Below are 7,825 nucleotides of genomic sequence, written 5' to 3'. Positions count from 1 at the left end.
ATCATGCTGATATTCTCTGTTATGAAAAAGCCATTCGCCTAAATCTGCCATCTGGCGAAGCCCTCGTTATCTATGGCGATAAACCCAACACAAACGTTCATATCATTTCGTGCACCAAATCCCAAAAATACCTTCGAAAAGAGTGCTATGCATTCTTAGCCCATGTCATCAACGAAAAAAAAGAAGTCAAAGACCCCGAGAGCATCCCCAAAGTCTGTAACTTTCCCGATATCTTCCCCGAGGATCTTCCCGGAGTTCCTCCGAACACCAAGTCGAGTTCCGAATCGACTCAATTCCCGGAGCTGCCCCCGTAGCCAAATCCCCTTACCATATAGCTCCAGTGGAAATGAAGGAATTATCCAGTCAACTTAACGAACTGCTCAACAAGGGATTCATTAGACCGCTACCCTCCACCGGTCTTGTTCGTTAAGAAGAAGGACGGATCTTTCCGGATATGCATAGATTATCGCGAGCTCAACAAGCTTACTATCAAGAACCGCTAACCTCTTCCCAGAATCGATGACCTTTTTGATCAACTTCAGGGAGCGAGCTACTTTTCAAAGATAGATCTGAGATCAGGGTACCATTAGCTACGAGTCTTGGAGAGTGATGTTCCGAAAACAGCTTTCCGAACTTGATATGGTCACTACGAGTTTGTAGTGATGCCCTTCGGTCTAACCAACGCACCCGCTGTATTCATGGACCTGATGAATAGGGTGTGCCGCCCATTCCTAGACAAGTTCGTGATAGTATTCACAGACGACATACTTATCTATTCACGAAGCGAGGAAGAGCACAGACAACACTTAAGACAAGTTCTAGAAACATTGAGAACAGAAAAACTTTAAGCGAAATTCTCTAAGTGCGAGTTTTGGATTAGAAATGTAACTTTCTTGGGTCACGTGGTTAGCGAATAAGGCATACATGTGGACCCCTCCAAAATAAAGGAAATCGAGAATTGGTCAGCACCGAAGACGACCATAGAAATCCATCAATTCTTAGGTCTTGCTGCTACTATCGCAGGTTCATCTAAAACTTCTCTAGGATTGCTAAGCCTCTTACTACCCTGAATCAGAAAGGTGTAACCTTTAGTTGGGGAAAACAACAACACATTGCATTCCAGACTCTGAAGCAAGCCCTGTGCAGCGCACCTATCTTGTCTCTCCCTGAAGGGACAGAAGACTTCGTATTTTACTACGATGCATCAAATCAGGGGCTAGGCTGTGTGCTTATGCAACGATGAAAGGTTATTGCCTATGCCTCGAGACAGCTAAAGACACACGAAGTCAATTATACTACTCACGATCTTGAGTTGGGAGCAGTGGTCTTCGCACTGAAATTCTGGAGACATTACTTGTACGGTACCAAGTGCACTATCTGATGGGTTTTGAGCATTCTAACACTCCTATGGTGTACATGCAACCCTAGAAACCTTGGATCTATGTTTGACTATGATACATGCAAATAATTATTTTTCCAAGGTTCTTATCCTATCTAGCATGGCATGGGGAACTTGAATCAAATAAAGCTAGTAGAATTACTTACCTTGTAGTTGTAGTTGATTGCATGGAGTTTTAGAGCCTAGCACCAATAGTGTGGATGCCTCAAATGGAAATCACAAATCACCACAAACTTGGAACTTTGAGAGAATAGTAATCACCTTCTTGAAATCGGCCCTCTTACTTTACTCACCACAACTCGTGTGATTTCAAGAACCAAAGCCTCCTTTATATAGTGTGGTGGATTAGGGTTACATCCATGTAAACCCTAATACCCATGTCTTTTCATTTCCATGAGATCCATGGGTTAAAGCTCCATGGAGTATCCATGGACTTTCCATGCAAGCCTAGCCCATTCCAAATAAGCATTAGCCCACACTATATAAATACAAGAGCCCATATTTAATTAGTCATACTTTTGATCTCTAAATTAATTCTAGATTAATTATAGATCAATACTAATTAAATAATATGATTTTATATTAATATATTAGGACTTATAATATATTAATAAATCATAACTTATACTATTCTCAAACGATTATCCATAAATTGTTCGGGTGAAGTGCAACCCAAATGGACCATGCCGGGTCGGGTCAAGTACATACCAAATATAGTTATGGACTTAGACACTATATCCAACAGTCTCCCACTTGGATAAGTCTAATAACTATAGTTGCAAGTATGACTTCAGGAACCGATCAGCAATCGTAGCTCTTTAAACTCTGTTGAACTATGAAGCTCCATTTTAGATAAGTGATCATATAATCCTCTGTTCTAGATATCAGCCGGACAAATACATGGAACATGGTCTTGCTTATTGTCCAGCATTTGTTTCCCGATTTCCGATTTGTTTGACATAGAACTTAATTGAACACATCAATTTAGTTCTGACCGGGCCCGGTACATAGGTCAAAACAAAATCATCGAGGGGCCCAGATATCACTTCTAATCCTAGAAGGAACAGATAAACTTCGACTCATATGTTTGCTCTACTACTTGTTGAATTACACACAAAAGCACGGTTTATAACATTGAGTTACCAATGCGTTTTCATGCAATCAATGCATAACCAACTCATAGGCAACAAATCATATCTCTAGGTTTGAAGACTTATATGATATTACCGTCTCACGATCACTCGAGATAAATTCCATGAAGTGATACAAGTGAGCGTGGGTTGAATCTAATACTCAGAACTTATGAGCACTCATGAGTGCTGTAGCCCCGCTTTGTCTAACATCTTAGACCTCTACAAGCCAACCCATGACAGTCTTGATTCATATCTACTTCCAACATGTGACCGACTGTGGAGAGTTTGAATAATATGATATAAACCATAACATAATTATTCTGGAAGTCAAAACATGCAAAAAGAAATAATAGTAAACGATTGACAAGAGATAGCAACACTTTACTCATAAATAACAGCTTTTATTTATCATCAAATGTCAATTACATTTTACAAATTTCAAGATTATCTAACTACTAAAACTAATATCATCCTTCAGCCCTATGCTCCGAGCATGCTGGAGATGCTTAGCCCGAGTCAGTCCCTTCGTGAGGGGATCTGCTGGGTTCTCATCCGATGATACCCTCTTTGCCACGAGGATTCCTTCTTCTATTCGATGTCTGATGAAGTGATATTTTCTGTCAATGTGTCTGGATCTCCCATGATCTCTTGGTTCCTTGGCTAAGGCAACCGCACTATTTCTGTCACAGAAAATCTCCATTGGCTCCTTTATAGCTGGTACAACTCCAAGGTCTCCGATGAAGTTCTTTAGCCATATAGCCTCCTTTGCTGCCTCACTTGCTGCTATATACTCTGATTCACAAGTGGAATCAGCCACTGTCTCCTGCTTGGAACTTTTCCAAGTAATTGCCCCTCCGTTTATAGTAAAGATCCAGCCCGACTAAGAGCGGAAATTATCCCTGTCAGTCTGAAAGCTAGCATCACTGTACCCTACAACTCTCAAGTCCTCACTGCCACCGAGGGTAAGGACCCAGTCCTTAGTCCTCCGTAGGTACTTGAGGATATTCTTTACCGCAGTCCAGTGTGCCTTGCCAGGGTTCCCCTGATACCTGCTAACCATGCTCAAAGCAAAGGCTACATCAGGTCGAGTACACGTCATAGCATACATGATCGATCCTACAGCTGAAGCATAAGGTATTCGACTAATTTCTGCTATCTCAGCCTCAGTACTAGGGCTTTGTGTCTTACTCAATCTGGCGTTACTCTGGATGGGTAACTCTCCTTTCTTGGAGTTATGCATGTTGAACCTTTTCAACACTTTGTCCACATAGGTGCTTTGACTAAGTCCAATTAGTCTTTTACTCCTGTTTCTCAAAATCCTTATCCCTAGGATATAGGCAGCTTCTCCAAGGTCCTTCATAGCGAAACACTTCCCAAGCCAGGACTTTACTTCCTGCAGGGTTGGGATGTCATTTCCAATGAGTAGTATGTCATCCACATACAGTACCAAAAAGCTGACTATACTCCCACTAGCCTTGATATAGACACAAGATTCATCTTCACTCCTTGAAAAGCCAAATTCTTTGATTTTCTCATCAAAGCAAAGATTCCATCTGCGAGGTGCCTGTTTTAATCCATAAATGGATTTCTCGAGCTTACACACTCTACTGGGGTACTCTGTACTGACAAAACCCTCTGGCTGAACCATGTAAACATCTTCAGCCAACTTTCCATTAAGGAAAGCGGTTTTGACATCCATTTGCCATATTTCATAATCATGAAATGCAGCAATGGCTAATATAACCCTAATAGACTTAATCTTGGCCACTGGTGAAAAGGTCTCATCATAATCAACTCCCGGAGTTTGAGAATAACCCTTTGCAACCAGTCGTGCCTTATAAGTGTGTACATTACCATCCATGTCGGTCTTCTTCTTGAAGATCCATTTGCACCCAACTATCTTACGATCAGGTACATTGTCAACCAAGTTCCAAACTTGATTGTCATACATGGACTGTATCTCGCTATCCATAGCCTCTTTCCATTTAGCAACCTCAGGGCCTGCCATGGCTTCCGTGTAGCTGTTTGGCTCATCCAGATTTACCAGTGTGTTATCACTGATAAGTGTCTCACCTTCTGCAGTAATATGAAAACCATAATAATGCTCAGGTGCATTCCTAACTCTGGTGGAACACCTTAGAGGTATAGATTCTTCAGTCGGCTCAACAGGAGTTTCCTCCTCAGGTTGACGGCTAGGGTTTGAGGTTCCTTCACCACTTGACTCTTGAATTTCCTCAAGGTCAATTTGCCCCCCACTGTCTCCTTGGCTCATGAATTCTCTCTCTCGAAAGAATCCTCTTCTTGCTACAAAGACCACATTATCACTGGGTCTGTAGAAGATGTAACCAAAGGATTTCTGTGGGTAGCCGATGAAAATACACCTTTCGCTTCGGGTTCGAGCTTATCGTGAGTCTCGCGTCTCACGAAAGCCTCGCAACCCCAAATCTTGATGTGGTCTAGATTGGGAACTTTTCCAGTCCACACCTCGTGAGGTGTTTTGGCAACCTTCTTTGTAGGGACTAGATTAAGGATATGGGCGGCAGTCTCTAAGGCATACCCCCAAAATGAGATTGGTAGCGAAGCTCGACTCATCATGGAACGAACCATGTCCAACAAGGTCCGATTGCGCCTCTCAGCTACACCATTCAACTGTGGTGTCCTAGGAGGTGTCAATTGTGAGACAATCCCACATTCCTTAAGATAGTCAAGGAACTCAGTACTAAGATACTCACCACCACGATCGGATCGAAGCATCTTAATGTTCCTGCCCAACTGATTCTCCACTTCTTGCTTAAACTCTTTGAATTTCTCAAAGGTTTCCGACTTATGCTTGATTAGGTAGACATATCCATATCTACTAAAATCATCAGTAAAAGTCACATAGAACCGATTAGCATCTCTTGTGGCGGTTCTGAAGGGTCCACACACATCCGTGTGTATGAGGTCCAACAAACCTTCACCCCTAGCACAAGTGCCAGTAGAAGGTGACTTTGTCATTTTACCAAGCAAACAAGATTCACAACTATCATCTGACTTTAGGTCAAATGACTCCAAGACTCCATCCTTTTGGAGTTGGCCTATGCGTTTCTTGCTTACATGTCCAAGACGACAATGCCATAAGGATGCTTTATCTAAGCTAGTGGAAGAGTTAATACACAATACATTATTTCCTAGATTATCTACAACAAATACAGTTTCATACACGCCATCACAAGGTAATGCTTTAAAATAAAGAACATTATTAAAGAAAGCATCAATACTACCATTATTATTATCAAAATAAAAGGTAAAACCTTGTTTATACAATGCATGAAATGAAATAACATTTCTTGCCATTTCTGGCGAATAATAACATTTATTCAAATCTAATGTAAACCCACTATTTAACACTAAGGAATAAACTCCTATCTTGGTGACAAGTGAAGCTTTCCTGTTTCCCATGATCAAGTTTATCTTTCCCTGCTCAACATTCTCACTTCTTTTTAGTCCCTGCAAATCACAACATATGTGAATACCACAACCTGTATCAAGGACCCAACACTTAGAATGAGGTGAGTTATTAGACAATATAGTGTATATACCTGCATGGTTGGGTTTTACTTTCCCATCCTTCAAATCTTGCTGGTACTTTGGGCAGTTTCGCTTCCAGTGCGACTTTTCATGGCAATAGAAGCATTCAGCCTCATTAGGGTTAGCAGAAGGAGTGAGAAAACCTTTCTTGGTTTTGCTTGAAGAGGAGCCTTCAAGGGTCTTACCCTTGGTACCCTTAGAAGGGTTCTTTCTCTTCTTCCCTTTGCCATGCCCGATTGCCAAGACATTGGCCGCAGTTGGAGTAGGAGTAGGAGTAGTAACAACCGACTTACCCTTTAGACCACTTTCGGCGGTCTTCAAGAGTCCTTGAAGTTTGCTGAGGGTGACTTCTTCCTTGTTCATGTGATATGTCATGCGGAATTGATCATAACACGATGGCAAGGAGTGCAAAATGATGTCTATTGATAACTCCTCAGGGAAGTTCACATTCAACTTCAGTAAACGGTCCACATACCTTTGCATTTTCTGCATGTGAGCCGTGATGGGTTCACCATCCTTCATTCGGGTTGTTATCATGGAGGAGATTATTTCATATCGCTCTTGACGAGCACTTTGATTGTAGCGGTCCATCAAGTCCTGGTGCATCTCAAAAGGATAATAGTCCTCATAGGACTTTTGGAGCTCGGCTGTCATGGTGGCCATCATGATGCATGCCACTTTTGTAGCATCTCTTTCATGTACCTCATATTCAGCAAGTTCTTCAGGAGCAGCAGTTGGCTCGGGTACCTTCAGCTCCTTGCCGAGAACATATTCTTTGTTCTCATACCGAGTGACCATCCTGATGTTTCTGATCCAATCTGTAAAGTTGGACCCATAAAAGATGACTCTCCCACAAAGATTCATGAGAGAGAAGGAGCTAGTAGGGTTTGAGCCAGAAGCATTGTTATTGGAAGAGATCTGAAAAGAAGAGGGAATATATTAGATTAGATATAGAGATAGTCCTTAACAAAACACCCAAATGTAATATTAAGGCTAGGACCCAACACTATATTTTATAACTTAGAAGAGGGATGCCGTAATCTAAGCTATAAGATATATGAAGGTAGGTGAATGACGATTCACCAATTTCCACCATGAAAAACGAAATATTTAATTAGGTTTTAATTGGTTTAGAAACTCCTAGATTCTTTGAGATTCATTGAACTTTCTTCAATGGCATGTTTCAATCTCGAGTGTGCCCTTCAAGTTTTGTGACTGGGATGCCGAGGATCACAAAACAAGGTGTGAAGTAACCATGCAAATTACTTGGTACCCTTAATGTATTACCCCTCAATTGATGTGCCGGTTAACCACACACGCTCCATCGATACTATGATAAACACTAAGTCACCCTTTACCTACCTTGTTAAGTTCAAGTTAGTGTGCCGGTTAACCACACACGCTCCACTAACGACTTAAACAAAGTGTAAAGTGTAATTTCATGGATTAGCACCTTATTCACATTTTCCTAAAATAACTAAGATTGGGAATTCAATAAAGTTTAGTTACTTTAGTATTATCATTATACTTTTAATGAGAATTTATAAGTCCTTGTCCTACCCGTTCGGCTAACGACCCTCCACCGATCAAGGAAGCGGTGGGTGAGAGTGGACACCCATTAAGTTGTCATATTATAGGCAACAACCTTATACCCCCATATAGACCGGCTTCGTGAATGAGGCGTACTAGCGGTAAGACGACTTGATCTTATACATATATAAAT

The sequence above is a fragment of the Lactuca virosa genome, chromosome 9, assembly GCF_052849685.1.
Source record: "Lactuca virosa cultivar CGN04683 chromosome 9, Lactuca_virosa_CGN04683_v6, whole genome shotgun sequence".
Taxonomy (NCBI): domain Eukaryota; kingdom Viridiplantae; phylum Streptophyta; class Magnoliopsida; order Asterales; family Asteraceae; genus Lactuca; species Lactuca virosa.
The sequence above is the reverse complement of the archived record's forward strand: the minus strand, read 5'-3'. Positions refer to the sequence as shown.